The following is a 17,070-nucleotide window of genomic DNA, read 5'->3' as shown; positions in this document are numbered from 1 at the left end:
ACTGAGTGCAAAATTCAATTACCGACTATAAAACTCATTGCCCATAGATCAGAATTTAGTTAATGACTCTAAGAACAATGTCGTGTGCAAACGTGTATTGATCGTTTGCTTGAACTACGTGCTCTCATATAAATGTCGTATGCAATAGTCCGTAGAGTGTATGTATAATTCAACAACTTTTACTGTTAAACCAATGTCGTATGAAATAGTTCATAGATTGAAATGACAATTAAATTACGTCTCTCCGGCCAAGGTCGTATGCAAAATACCATATATAGTTTTCAGAATTCCATGACTGACCCTAAGATAAAGGACGTATTCAATATTACACAAAACGCGTGCGCAATTTAATTACTAACTCTCAGAGCATGGTCTTATTTAAATTTTCCATATATCGAATGCTTAATTGAACTACTGACTCATTTTGCAATGTCATTTGCACTATTCCACAGATGGAGACATCAGAATCGGTACATCAGAAAAATGGTCATATGCTATACTCCATACGTCTTATGCAGTATTCAACAACTGATTCTCAGATTAAATTTGCATGCAATATTCTGATCAAATGTTAAAATAATCTCTGAAGGTCGTAGTCATTATTTTATACACAATATGGAATTTGAATACTTACTTTTAAGGCAAGGTCATATTCAATATTCAAGTCATCGTTGGAATATTTTTTTTCAACTAGCCTGTGCCTTTGTAGTATTACCTAAACCTAATGCAGAATTTTGTCATTTTTACTAAAATTCTAGATATCGTAAGCAGAATTCAACTTCTGAACCTAAAACGAAGGTCGCTTGGAATCCTGCAGAATTCAATTGATGACTCTCAGATAGGGATGCAAACGAATATTCGATTGCACATTTGTTATTCGAATGTCAAAATCGGTATTAATTTGTTGAATAAATTAAGATATAAACCTTTTGCCAGCAAATGTTGTTGTATAATAAGTACGTTTGTCTTGTTATTACAACAATAAGCCCTTAATGCCAGAGGTGTAAACTTGATGGCAATACACTATACACGCGCCATATGTCATTTTAATAAATATCGTACAGTCCCCGTAATTTTACAGCAACAGGCAATTGACATTTAACAAGTTTTAATTAATTTCGGTAAATTTAAATGACCATGCCAATTCAGGATTTGAGTATTCGGCCTTCACAGCGATAAATTGTCTTGGCTGGAAATTCAGCTGTGCAATATTGCACAAATCGCTGTGATGATATGAATGACATGTACTTGTAATGTGCTATAAACTATTTTCCATGTTTCGTGCTTTTACATGCAACTGTATAGTATAGCATTTAGGATATATTGCCTGTATTGTTGTACAATAGATGAGTCAAAATCCATGTTGTTTTCGTTTTATTTTTCTATAAGTTACCGAGTTAGTTTGTTTTTTCCATAGTTATTAGTAAAGATCAATCCCAAAACGAAAAATGTTATTTGATAAGCCCTTTCATCAACCTCCTTTTTTATTGAAACGTTAACATAATTTAGTATACTACTACTGTAATGGTTAGGGTAAGGTTCCTCTCAGGATTTATCATATATGTCCATCAAATCCAACATGGCCAGCACGTTAAATGGGTTGAATGAATACAAAATGTAAAAAAATTCGCATTGAAAAGGCAATATATGAGAAGCACATTGTTGTTTTGCTCTGATGTGATATTTTAGGCACAGAAAATGCTTAATGACAGCTGTACTTGAGCTTATTCGGCTTTTAATGGGCTTTATGATTGCAAAACTAAAATGATTTTACGGTTTCCAATATATGGTCTATTTGTCACTAATAAGACTTAAGTACAGCTGCATATTGGTTTAATGGGCTCTGAAAGGCTTTATGTCTGTCAAGATATGGCTGTTTGGAATTAATTTGGCTTCATTACAGCTGCACATGCGTGAGTTTGGCTCTAAATGAGAGATTTTTTATTGACTCCATTAAGTTAATAGAGAACTGAACTGGCTTTATAATAGCCCTTTGTATTTTTTTTAAAATATGATGCTATCTAGCACTGCACTGATTGGACATAAGCTGCGCATATGTTTTGGCTCTGAATAGGGTAGACAAAATGTATCTTTTGGCACTGAGTAGGCTTAATTAGAAATGCACAAATATTTTTTTGGTGATGAACAGGTTTGTGGTACCCAAACTGTATGTTTCACAAATAAGGCTTAGTTAGATTTATACTTGAACTCGTTTTGACCAAAAAGGTTTCATGTTTGCCCAAATATGGTCTGGTTGGCATTGAATAGGCTGAACTTGAGTATGGTTTTAGTCTAAGTTTTATTTGGTAATTACGTTGCTTACGTATAGAAGAAAATGAATTTGTTTGCTTCGAATGGGGCCTATGTGTGCACAATGCAGTCGTTTTTGCACTGAAAAGACTCACTATGAAAGACACAGTTTGCTTCAAATGATTGCCAAAATTTGATCGAGGGGGCACTGAGGACAACAACAAATGCGTTTGTTTGGCCTTAAATGCGCTAAAAGCGACACACTTATTCAAAATAAATACATACATATGTATGAAAAACATAAATTTTGAGTGATAAACCTTAAACTTCTTACTAATTAATGCATTTATGGAAAATATCAAATACTGATAACACGATTGTAACCGTGTATTTAATAGCTGAAAACGCAAACAAATGAATGAGTGGTGAATGATAAAATGTTTATTTTTAGTCTCATACGGCCGATATACCATGTTTTCTGCACCTTTCGATCAAATTAAACTCGGTATCCTTCATAAGAACCATTGTTTTCGACAATTATTCATCTTTTTTTGGTATAGCAAAACATTTGTATTCATTGTAGAAGAGATGATATGTCTAGCCCAGACCTCCATTTGCTGATATAATTGTCGCTGAGTCTAATGTTTAGTACGAGAACAAACCCTTCGATTTTTACAGACCCAGGATATTGCCATACTTGATGATTTGAGAATCTCCTTAACTTTTAAAAACCAGTTTGTAAAAGAACAATTCTCAATACTATAATCTTGGTCCAATAAGAAAGCAAATGAAATTCAAGTATCTTGGGGAATGCTTGAATTTTTGCTTGAAGTTTTGGGAAATACGTAAACATTCAAACAAACTTATTGTGGACTCTTTCTGTCACGCCCGAATTTATAAAACATATAACCCGAGACTTCAGAACCATAATTAAGAACTGATAATACGTATGTATAAAAAATATTTAACATTAACTTTGATAAAACAAACAAGCGCCATCAAAAAGAGGATGTATCTCAAACCCTTTCCAGCTATATTTTGGTAGCTTGCATAAATGTATCACTACTAGTAAATACAACATATTAATAATTGACAGAGCTAACTCTTTCCACTTTCTGATAATCTTAAAACCATTTATCATTAATCCAAAGTCTTCCACCCTTCCATAATCTTAGTTTTATTTATTTTAACCGTAATAGTCCATTTGTGACAGTAGGAATGTAAACTAATTCGTGAATTCTGCTATCCTGCCTTAGTCTCTCATAAAAATACATCATTCGGCAAAAGGTGCAAATAAATTGATGTTCATACCGGCGTTCAGGTCTTGTGAATGCATTTCAATATCATAAAGGAAAAATAATATTTATCGGCGAAGTTATCTCCCCTTGAAACAGGTCAATGTCACTTTTAAAAAATCTGTTCCAAAGTGTTTTACACAAACTCTCACCTGATTTAACATTAGTGTTTCAAGGGAAAAACTTAATTTCCAACTTCATAACTTTATATCAGAGCCTGTTTCTATCAATACAATTGTAAGTTGTTTTTATAATCAATAAAACAACTGTATTTCCTTTTCCTTTGAACCGCTTTTGAATTACTGCGTGCAAAAAAACAGGATTAATAATACTGTTCTTATTTTTAAACCCAAACTCAGCATCAGATAATATACTGACATATATAATAAATATAAATATAATATATATAAATTGTATAATTATTTGAATCTGCTTAATTGCCCTTTGTTGTGAATTTGTATTAAACACCAGATGCTCAAGAACTTGCCATTGCCACTAAACCGGGTTTATGTTTAAACTGCTACTGAGCATGTTTCTGTAGCTTTTTGCATATATATTGGAAATGACTTAATGTCCAATATATGATTAAAAGAGGATTTGGAAGGCCATATGATTATTGAAACTTACACGTTAAAATACTCGTATAACATATTGTTACATTGCTTGTTTAACCTAATTTCCCAATTGTTTTTTTAATTTCATCATTATAAATAGGTGCATCTAATGTTCAAACGTTCCATTTTGCTTATACTCTGCAGCAAACTGACCTACAAAATTATCATAGTCAGCATTATAAGGCCTAAACAAAAAACATTTGGTTCGGGTTTCCCGACCCTACCTACGGAATAGGCGCCGACCCTACCGTTTTTATAGTCAGTTTGAAAAATAAATGAAAAACTAAAAAAAACAAAACTTTTTCTTTAAATTGCTTTTCAATATGTAGTTGAAAAACTTTAAATGCTTATACAGAAGATTACTTTAACACCATTTTACAATGATGAAAATGACATTCGTATTAAAAGCCTTATAAATAAATAAATAAATAAAATATCCTACCTACCCTACCTATTTTTTATAAGGATGTGACCCTAACCAAACAATTATTTTTTTAGGCCTTAATGTAAACAAGTACGAAATTCCTCGTATATGATATTATCGGCATAATTCGACGGTTTAAATATTATCCAAAATTCTCTATGGGACTTTCGGCTGAGCTCATACATTTTACGACAACGTTTATAGTTAACCTTTTTAGACCTCCGACGCTGATACTTGTAGTCTTTATTAACGTTTTACAAATATGCTTTTTCGATATCCGAATATGTGAGTATAAAACAGATTTGGATGGAAAAACAATGAATGAACTTACGAATAGATACTTCCGGATCAAGGCGCTTACATGAAACTGACTAAAATAGTGTTATATGTAGCTTGTTAAGCACTTAATGAGCTAAAGAAAGGATATTGGAAAAGGAGATGTATAGTAATATATTTTAAAATGCTTAGTAATTTTATCAATGTTAGGAAAATTTCGAATTAAATTATTCTGTCGTTATCTGCATGAATATTTGCATTTTAACATTCAAATGATTTTGAACTACTTGATGTTTGGTGTTATGGGGGCAAATATGCACCTTGGGTATTGTTCGACGTGTTTCCAAGGTAAATGAGAACATTGTTCTTTCAATAAAATACCGATAGTTTTTGTTGAAAAGAACATAATCCATAATGATGAAGCTAATATTACTTGTGTAAGATATCAATATCTGTATTTAATATATCTCGTATTTACTAAGCTATGTTACCTTGAAGTCATTTAAGGAAAATAATTAAAACAAAAATTATTAAATGAATCTGCACGTATTCACGTTTGTTTCATTAAAAATAATCAAGGATATGTTTAAATTAATAATTCCCAGAGTATCGCTAAAATTGGAGAGCGGTAGCCTTTATCATTACATGCATTTGCAAGTTAATCTTTCAACTTTGATATCATATGAGTCTAAAAGAAAAACCAACTTTTTAAACTTGAAAACAAATTATTGAAATCACACATACACTTTGTATTTCAAAGTGTTCAGTCCTTTGTAGAAAGAGTCTTTCAAGAAATTTCAAAAACGTTTGACATAACAACAAAAGTTTTAATATAAACAATTTCCTGTGTTTGTTTATTATTATTCGTCAAGTATGTACTTTTAACCCTGTCAAATTCAAAATACCCCCGAGGAAAAATTAAGTGTTGTGTTTATATGACATGAATTACCAAAAAGTGGGAAATAACCCTATTTCCAGACCAGGGGCAAGTCTGCCCTTAAAGGTCAATACATCCCTGTGAATTATGGCACTCATGACCACAAATATGAACCTTTGGGTAATATATATTTCAGAGTGAAAACACTTTAGTATTTAATCCTCACAGCACTAGTTGTTTTCAGTAAATATTAAAAACATAACAAGAAAAGTACCTAAATATAGAGAAATATAGAGAAATTCATTAACTTCGTCAAACACTTGTGAAAAAATACTATCAAGAACACTCCGTTGTTAAACGACATGTGTATTTGACCTAACATGATCTTGTTATTCCCCGTTAAATGGTCAATTATGTATATGGACATAATCAACAGTATGCTATAGATACCGTACATTTAGGTTGACTTTTGATTGACACCAGCACATTTTACCAAAGCATTCTTACATCCATAGCAATTTTATGACCAAATTTAGCATGCTGAAGTTCTATGAAACGTTGGATTTTTCAAAAATGATCTGAACACATGTTGCGTTATCTTTACAAATTTGATTAAATGTAGTACACCACAGTATTTGTCGATCTTTTACTTTCATAAAATTTAAATAGAGAAGAAATGGACAAGGTATCTCAATTATTAAGAAAAACCTTTAATTAAGTTTTGAGTGTCACAACTACACTATTAACCATATGATTAAGATTATATAAGCAAAAGCAACCATCTAACCTCCTTTGATCAACGTTGACACCCTTTAACGTTATAAAATTTACAATTCTTTACGCAACAAAATATGTTTCAATTGAAAGAACATACTTTATACGATTTAGCCAGTACTTTTTGGCACAAACTCCACTTAATATCACATTTTAAGCGGCTCTACATCACGAACCCAACAGCAATTCCATACCTAAGATATAGGGGATGTTATGATGGGATGTATTCTGGTGACCTGTACCACATTTTGTTCGTAATCGCTGTAGGATTCTTGATGGACAGCCGTCTCGACTGTTACATTAACTGCTAATGTACATGGACGACGGTTAAATCACAAAATTTAATTGTCACAAAGTTAAATTGTGCGTAAAAATACACATATGCTTTTGAAATATGTTCTCCTCTTCATTTTTAAAATCGCTTATTGTCTTTATGTTCATTCTTAGTTGATTGTTTCTTTATTAAAATATATCAAGTGTATTATATTTCGAATAAGAGTATCTCAAAATAAGTAAAGGTTTAGTTGTATAGCAATGTTTCAATAGTTCTTATTTCTGATATCGGAAGTGCAATTTGGCGCTTTAAAAATACATTTGGTTCTGGAAACCCTATCTCAAATAAGGAATAGCGGCCGACCCTACTGTATATTCAGTTTGAAAAAAAAGAAAAACAATTAAATAAACATTCCGCTATGATGAAAATGACATTCTTTCATAAACCTAATAAAAAAGCCTACCTACCCTTCCTATTTTAGAAAAGGATGTTACCCTAACCAAACCATTTCTAAGGCCTAAGAAACGAAAAACTTGATAATGTAACAAATGATTCATGTAATATTATGATGTTTTGACATCATCTTGATATACCAGATACTCAACGATTAAAAGACTAATAGTCTCAATTTTTCCCTTTAATTAAAAATGCATGTATAATAGGGATGCAAATGAATGGCAAAATTGATATTCGAATATTCGGTATTTCTTTCGATCGAATATTTGAATACCAAAATGAACCTTTTAGAATTGTAATAAAACTGTTATTCACTGTAGTCACAGTCGGGGCCCTGTTACTCTTCTTTGTCGTATCCGGTCCACGCGACGGACACTTATTGTTCCACAATTTAGACTCTGAATTCCCCCATTTTCAGAATATATCCAAAGCGATACATTTTAAACAAAAAAATCTAATTATTTCAATTCCTGTGCATGAATATTTGTAAACAATGCAAAATAAGACCGGAGATTTTCATTTTTTCCCGGTTAAATGACTATATGCGCCAACATGTGAATTGCAGCCTCGTTCTGGGATTGTATTGTACAACAATACAGGACATATATCCTTAAACGCTAAACCATACAGTTACGTTTCAAGGCAAGAACGTTAAATCGAAACACGGAAAACAGTTTAAAGCACATATCAAGCACATGTCCTTCGTATCTTCAAGGCGATTTGAGCAAAATCGCCAAACTTGATTAGCAGTGAAGACAAAACATTGGCATAAAGGCCGATCTCTTAAATCCTTAATTGGCATGGTCATTTAAATGTACCCAAAATAATTAGAATGTGTTTAATGTCACTTGTCTAACAGCCAGTAAATGCAAAATTACGGGGCCTGATAAAAGTTACTTGTTTTCTTGTAGATGGGAATCTTACCTTATCAGAACAGTAAAAAATATTAGATTATCTCATTTATTTTAGGAACTATGCTCTATTGATAAGGTCCGTTTGGAATTGATGATTTTTTGCACATGTTCACCTTATATTTATTTATATATTATACTATATTTTCTTTCATAAACAATTGTGGAATATTTTTTAAAAGACATATATTCACTATTTTGTCCAAAATATATAATAATTAAAAAAAAAATAATATAAAAAAAAAATAATGTCATACTGTATCCAGGCAATGTGACAAGCACCTTGGTGCTGACTAACATTTGATATGGTGTCTTTATGTTTGTAGTATACATTAGATTGTACTCAATCAATACGGTTCAATAACGTTTCAGAAGCATTTTGAGCTCTGTGATTTTTAATCAGATAAAAAAGACAATATTAGATATTCGTACGCAACACTGTATCTTTTTCATATGTTCACTTGGAAACAACCAATACAAATACAGTAGATTTGTTAACAGTTTTATAAAATAACATATATTAATCTACTCACTGTTTGAATCAGTCACACAAATTATGATAAACTTTTTGAGAGTCTTTGTGGTAATCCGTCATTTTCTTTTTAATTTAAACGCACTTTTTTAAAATGAATATTGTCTCTCAATGATCGCCGGTTTAAATGCGCAGTTTTTGGTATGGGCTGCGTGCGTCGAATGAAGTCACGTGTTTAGTGTTACCTTCATGAACTTCCAATTACCCAAATGGTATCATGTTAACATTGTTAAGGTAATATAAAACCGAACCATGTCTATACTACACTGTTTTAATTTTAAGGATTGACCCTCAAATGTTCATGTAAAGAAAAGTACTCGTAATATTTTCTTGATAAATATTTCGCTATAAAACACGAATATATTAAAGCAACTTACTTAACACACTTAATATTTATATAATCCCTATAATCATATTTTAATATTCAAAACAAGAAACAGAGATTCATAAAGCATTTTTAATTTAACGCTTAATTTATGATGTACCTTTTCAAAAAGTAAATAAATGTATTTTACGGCTTTTCGGTATTTTGAAACAGAAACACTATCAAAAAAGGGAGTTCTTGAGTCCCTACGAAACATGGCATACATTTAGGGACACTTTGTCTGTAGTCGCCGACACACGCTTATTCGTATCAAGATCGTTCGAACAATTCTAAACATGGTACGCATTGGGGCAATGGTCAGTATATTACCCCTTTTGTTTTTTGTCAGTAGGCAGCAGTCCTAGGTCATGGATACATTCACTAGACAAAATGAGGGCTAAACGCGACATATCTGGCTCATACAATTAAACAATGTACATCCAGTGAAAACAAGTTTATTGAAAGTTAAGCATGTGTTAATGTATTTGCTGTTTTTTCTAACAGATAGATAGAGAAAGGGAATATTTTAGATATTTTTTATACGTAAAAAGGAAAGACGGCCATAATTCGTTGCTGCTGCAGGAAAATTGAGACGCCTTGTTTTTTTGTAGATTGTCACTCCAGGAAAGTTAGATAAATTTGACTCAGTAGTTTCAGAGGATATGTTTTTTAAAGGGAAACAGAACACAGCCATTTTGATGTTGTTGGTGTTGGTATATTGTAACCTCTTGTTGTATTTATAAGAAGCTTAATTTATAAAGCTTCTTTTGAAATTTTATTCACTTTGGCCTGATTGTTTTAGAGAAGATGTCTTTCAAGCCATTGTTGACTGACGAACAGACAGACAGACACCGGACAAAGATCGATCGATATGGTTGATATAGAGAACCTTGTTATCAGGTAAGCTAATAATCTGTGACATATGTGACCATTTTTGTTTCACATACCAAATAAGAAGAATAGCTGATCCTTTGTCAAATTTAAAAAAGATAAAACGTTATTGTTGATTTTGGATGGTTTCATCTCTTTGTTGGTGGGGAAGTACTGGTACATGTTTTTGCTTAATCTCCAAAATCAATAGAGGAATCTCCTTTAGATTTTTTTTGTTCTGTCTCTGAGCCGAGTGTGTGGGGATCGGACATTGTATTAGCCAATTCACTGGCTCGTTACCTCCAAAATTGGAAATTCAGAAATCCGCCTTGTCAGAGGTAAGCCATGAAGACACGGACAATTTGAAAAAGCAAAAAAAACTTATAAGCAAATACTTTTGACAATTGAAAGAAATTTGCACACTTTCTTTCGCAATACCTTTTCTCTGTGAACATTTGAAATGGCTGTAAGTTCCTCTTGAAATCCCAAACCAGGTGACATCAGCCATAATACAAGCAGGATTCATTAGTATGTTAACCAGTTGTATAGTCGATTTAAACAATACATTGATTTAAATTTGTACACTGTAAAGAGTTTGAAAGAAACATGATCTGATTTCAACTGTATACCTTAACGTTTATGCTGATTTGAGCGCTGTAACTTTATACAATATAAATAGAGAATGCAGCACATTCCACATGAGTCACGTGATGTTATTTGCGTGGTATGGTGCAATGGTAACTGGTAATCAGCAGCGGATCTAGAATTTGAATATAGAGGGTGCGCATTTTGCATATGCCCCCTACCCCAGGAACCGAAATAAATATACTGCAATCATGATTTTGGTACCTCTATCGAGATATTTCATTCGGTTTAAGTCTAAACTAATGCACGACTGGTGTTTTTGTTATCATACTGACATGAACGCACTTTCACTTGGGTCACGCGTCACACCCAACTCTTTTAACCGCCAATTAGTGTATCTAACTCTTACTTTATGATACTTCAGCTGTAATAAATGCATCGATGTTTATCCTTTTTTCGGTATAAGGTACGTCGAAATGTTAAGTCAGTCTTTTACAATAGATTAAAGAGTGTTTCTATTTTTTTTTCAAAACCATCTTTAGTCCAGTGCTAAACGTGAACATTGGCAGCGGCGGATGTTTTTTTCAACCACTTAGTTTTGCAATTTAAGCTACGTTTCATGTTGGCTATAGAAGTAGTTTGCATGGTTCGTTACATCATCTTAAGAAACCAGATAGTTTCCCTTGACTGATTTAAGAAATTATTGTTCTTGATTAGATCGACAAGAGTGAAAATAAACAATGTTTGCCACTGAAACAGATAACAATCACGCTTCATTTAAATATAAAAAAATGGTTCCAAAATAAAAATCTAAATTTAACAATCCACAGCAATATATAACTTTAACGTTGAGGGAAAAAATATTTCTTCATTCTCTAAAATCTCAAACAAAAGAACATGTTGTTGGTACTTCCTCATCAACAACTACTGAAACAAGTACTTTTCAAAAGATCTATATTGCAGTGCTTAACTTTTGCAACGGCGGGTATTGTTTTGTATCTCTTATTTTCGCATTTTAAAGTACGTTTCATGTTGAATATAAATGCAGTATCTCGGTCTGTAAGACGATCCACAGGATGTTTACATCATCCTGAGAAACTAGATAGTTGTCCTTGTTTTATTTTAGAACACCAAACGTCCTTGACACAGATGTGTATCACGTTTTGTTAAGATGAAGATAACGTCCCAGACTGATAAATCTTAAGTTTCACTTTAAAACTGCAATAAAACAAAAACGTTGGGGTATACGATATTTCTTTGTCCGCTAACATCACAATAAAAAGGAAAGATTGCTGGTTTGAATATCGTATTACATTCTTTAAATTCTCACTTCGATGATACTTCACTTAATATATTCGTTTTTAGGAAGTCTAAAACATGTTTATGTTTAATTATTCAATTTTATTCTAGACGTTCTTTCGACATAGTTATTTTAATGTATTTTCGGGATATCGGGTACAATGAATTTTCCAGTTTTATCCAATGAAATAACACATGTGATAGTTATTTATTGAAAACACCAGGACCCACAAATTACAAACACATACAAACACATCACTCAAAAAGAACTTATGGATTTCGCTAGCAAGTTCATTTGTATTAACCCCTTCCAATTCATCAATGTGACGTTAATGTCGCATGCATTTAATATTTAACATTACTAGAAAACTAGTAAGCTAAGACTTTTAAATCAGATCTAACATGTTCAAATAGAATAAGTTGCAACTATATTTTTAAAATGAATTCATTTAAAATGAAGTACATCCCAGACCTAGAAGTTGAGGGCAATAATCAAAAGAAAGGCTTGGTTACTTGTTTGAACCTTAAATATTAAGGTACATAGGGAAAATATATAACTGCAGACCGAGTTGTATTTAATTATGTAATTCAAACCTGTTTGGCTGAGCAAGGGACTATTTCATTTAACGTGCTTTTAAGAATAAAGAAACGCTTATTCTTGCATACCGGACGTGTGTTTCCGGTCATGTGACCAGTGCTAGAAAACCCCATCTAAAACACCCCATGTAAGATGAGTCACGCGCAACAAAGCGCCACTTCTGATTTCTTTTATTGTATGGTTTATGAAAAGTATATTATGCCATTTTCATAAAGCGCAATAAAATGAATAAGTAGGTATGAAAGTATGTTTTTTAGAGGAATTATTTGACGTCAATAGTGATTTAAAATTACTGCGCTTTATGACGTCAGTAAACAACGTCGCATGCGCTTTGTGGTGAAAAATACAAAAGAGCGTTTTCTACGTAAATTTTCCAAAAAAATATTTAGATATGCAAGAAAAAATATCAATTATGTTTTTCCGGCCCGGATCGAAAAATCTGACCCTCGGGCACGCTGCGTGGCCGTTAACTCGGGTCGGATTTTCAATCCGTACCGGAAACACATGATAGATACTTAAAATACGGACCGGCTAGTAAACGAAAGTTTATATGGACCGAGGCATTAGCCCAGTTCCATTCATCTTCGGGGGCTGACTGGCCGGTCCTTATAATGTCATTTGGCTTGAAGTGGTGTGTTAATATTTCATATATTATACCGAACATTTTATATTACCAATCAAGTCTCTAAAAATGTGTTATTTATTGAAGAAAGTTAATAATGTACGCCGTTGTGAAAATAGCAAGCTGCACGACACAGTTTTATGACGTCAGTGGTCCATATTACATTTTTGGCGAGGCCCGGACCTGCCAAAATATGAAATGGACCGCAATCGTCATAAACCTGGAATTTTGTCAAAATATATTGATATACGGACTGATTGACTTTGATATACAAAGAAGGGACACATTAATGTAAGGTATAGTATTATCAAATATTTCCAGTTTACTTATTGGCTTCTGGAGGTTGAAAATTGAATTTATTTCTCACAACATGCAGGCTATTGTTAAGACCAAAGAGGGACAATCTATTTGGATTATTGAAATAAGAAACGGCTATTTATTATCGTTTGAGCCGCATAGTGCTTTCAAGCCAGCCTTATCCACAGAACCTGGTAAAAATGACTAATTAAATTGTTAATTAATTAAAAAGAAACATGATTATATGAATGTTAAGAACAATATAAAGCCAAGTTCATTCTTAAAAGATAACACGAGTTAACAAGGGCTTATCCATTATTGCACATAAGAGTGGGCGTGACTAAGGGGTGTAACACTTCGACGTGTGCCCCTCCCTCAAACCCGCTATTTATTTGGTTTAAAATGTTGGCCAGGGGTGTTAGGGTTCTCGACCAAGACAGTTATAACAATTTATGGCGCATTTTGGGCGAATTGTATTACTTTTTTTTCGCCTATATTGAAATTAAAAGTAAACTTGGACGGTTTAAGCGTGCGCCGCCCCAGTCTCCACTCCTGCATCCGCTAGTGGTAAACATTTATATCGCCATCTACAACTATGACATATAAATATTGTATATATCAAAAATAGTGATGATGATGAGGATGATGATGATGATGATGTGCAACAATCCATATGGCGTATTCAGAATTCATTTTTTGACTCCAACGCCAAGGTCGTATACAATATTTCATAGATTGCATTGCAGAATTCTGACTCTTGAACCACGGTCGTATCGAGAATTTCATATATCATGTTCAAATTGCAATTTCTTAATCTTACACCTTAAGGTAATATGCAAAAGTCCATGGGCTCCAAGAACAAAGTCGTTTGCGATATACCAGAGACTGTATGCAGAATTTAATTATTTACTCTCAGACTCCAAATCCGTGTGCAACATTCCATAGATCATAACCTGTATCTCAAAATAAGCTCGATGCAACAAATTATGGAATGTATGCATAATTCAACTATTTACTCTCAGCCGAAGTTAAATTGCAATTTTTCCTAAATGGAATGCAGGTTTAAACTTATGATACTTGAACCAAGGTCGTTTCCCCTTTAACTTAAATCGTATGCAAACTTGTAAATCTAACCCAGGGTTGAATGCAATATTTCATATCTCGTATACTGATTTCAACTACTGACCCTCAGAACAAGGTCGTATACAATCGCCGATAGATTATATGCAGAGATGCCGGCTGAAATAGAACATAGATTCAATGCTAACTTAACTTAACTACTGACCCTCAGACCAAGGTCGTAAGCAGCAATCCATAGATCGTATGCAGAATTTCACTCCTGACTCTTAGACAAAGGTCGTGTGGAATAGTCCATTAATAGTATACAGATTTCAACTTATGACTTTTAGACCTAAGTCCAACGGAAAATTGAATATATCGTATGCACAATTCGACTACTGACTCTCAGACGAAGGTCGTTCCATAGTCGATATATAGTATGCATAATTTAACTACTGACTCTAAAACCAAGGTCGTACGAACTATTTTGCAGATCGTAATCAGAATGAAACTTAGGACTCTGAGGCAATTTTTCCATAAATCATATTCATAATTCAATTTCGTTTCTTAGACTAAGGGCGCATGCAATTTTTTATACATCGTATGCAATATTGATATTACTGGTTGTTCAAGGTACTATTATGAAACATATTTTAGTTCATGTTTGCACTGGACTATAGCAACGTAGGCATACACTCCCCTCTATCAAAAGGTTCAGTGTCTTAAATATTCCAAGAATCGATCTCGATGCATCTTTAAATATATTTTAACATAGAACCATAACAGGCCTTCATATTTCTGTGCGTGTTGCGGATTTCAGAGGTGGGGGAGTGGGGCTGTTATGTGACACTACTGTGACTGGTCAACTTTAATGATGGCATTCTGAGTTAAAATATAGGGACATTCTAAGTATTTTGAACATTCAAGATCGCAGATATTCTTGTTTTTACTTATCATTAGCTAGCACGCTTCAGAACTATATTTTTATGAAGTTTGATATATTGTCACTGTATCTCTTTCAAATATTTGGTAAGTAGAAAACAGTCAAGACAATATGCAGTAGTTTTGTTTCCTGTTTTATAAAATAATAAAATAGAAATACTCACAGTTGTTGTCAATCACACAAATGTGATAAATGTTCTCAGAGTTTTTTGTCCATATTACATCATTTTATTTTTATTTTAAATGCACTGTATCAAACTGGATAGAAAACGTTGTCACTCCATGACCACCTATCGTCGGTTTAAATGCGCAGTTATTTGAATGGTTATTTGAATGGTCTGCGCGCTTCGGTTGTAACCACGTGATTTTATTGTTATAGTAAACTTTCAAATACTCAAATGGTATTCTGTAACAATGTCCATGCTATACTAACTGACTTTAAAGTGTTACACTAATATGTTTTAGTATCGGAAGAGTGTATTCAAATACTCGTAATTTTATAAAGTTTAATATTTGGCTATAAACGCGAAAAGCTAATTTATATGTAATATATTTTATACTCTTATCATTTACATTGTATTTTTAATCGTATAATAAAATTAAAAATAATCAAAGGAATTTCTGGAAGTTGTTTTAGTTAACCGTTTAATATATGACGTACCTTTATATTAATAATGTATGTTGGGCTTTTCGGTATTTGAAATAGAAACGGCTTGAAACAATAACGCTACGTAGAAAGATAGTTCAAAGCCTAGGCATATGGCCTTGACTCTTTTGGCGATCACGTTATGTTAGGATGCTCTATATACACGCTTAACGCTCAGGTTTTATTTTGGCAGTGTGGGACTCATATAACCAATCTTCACTAAACATTCTCCTTTATGTTCCACACATTAGACTAGCCTATGAGTTTTGGTAATTTAATCTTTGTATTTTGTGGAAAATGAACATTCTAACCTACACAATCTTATTCTCATTTCAGCATCTATTTCAGACTTTAAATTTTGTTGAAAGATATAACAGCCTTGCTATACACTTTACACTTGCTACAACGTTAAATTCTGAATCCCAAACAAATTGAGACAACAATGTTTTTACTACCAAATTTTCGAAATACGCAGAAAATAAGGGTTTTCATCAATCTTGCTAAAATGCCAGATCATACTTATGGCAATCTATATTGATAATGATAGATGAGTTTCGACTGTAGTATGAATAGCAGAGTCGATAACAGATGTCAGTTACTCGTTATGTATAACTAATAGTCTGTGTTAATATACTATCGGCACCAAATCTACACTTTTTGCAAAAAAATACAAGAATGCAAAAAAATAAATAATAATAACACAAATGTCGATTTATTTAGTTATTTGAAGAAATGTATTATTTAAATTAAAGCGCGAAAGTGTCATTCGAACCTAAGACATCCGTTCTAAATACTGAACTGTTTTGGCTGAAGAACTAACTGGAAGATATGAATTTAAATCGCCAAAACAGTTCTTTTATTTCCAGAGATATATCGGTTATATTATTTCATTGATTTTTATAAATTAACTTAAGTAGGTCTGATAACTTCCTCCGGCTTACCCATTTTCGAACTGCAGATAAGGGTCTGTATACAATAAATATATATAGGGGATATTATGATAGGTTGAATTGCAAAATGCATTTGTTGAAGTCATCGAAAGTTTAGTTTCAATTGTGATGTTGGATGATTATCTCTCTTTGACTCATTAAGTCCTTGCGTAATA

General features: G+C 32.7%; 1 protein-coding gene across 2 annotated transcripts in view; it reads right to left on the bottom strand.

The window, feature by feature from the left end:
* Positions 1–15,604, bottom strand: part of LOC128221909 (uncharacterized) — a 68,799-nt gene extending 53,195 nt beyond the window's left edge. Inside the window, exon 1 of one of the 2 annotated variants that reach the window (XM_052930558.1) lies at positions 15,484–15,604. The gene's annotated coding sequence lies outside the window, so the exon portion shown is untranslated. Of the gene's footprint in view, positions 1–8,684; positions 8,819–15,483 lie in introns of those variants that run through there. The other variant, XM_052930557.1, reaches the window with a different exon arrangement.
* Between the last annotated feature and the right edge of the window lie 1,466 nt (positions 15,605–17,070).

This window comes from Mya arenaria, chromosome 16, assembly GCF_026914265.1.
Source record: "Mya arenaria isolate MELC-2E11 chromosome 16, ASM2691426v1".
Taxonomy (NCBI): Eukaryota; Metazoa; Mollusca; class Bivalvia; order Myida; family Myidae; genus Mya; species Mya arenaria.
This window is presented reverse-complemented; position numbering and strand designations above follow the sequence as displayed.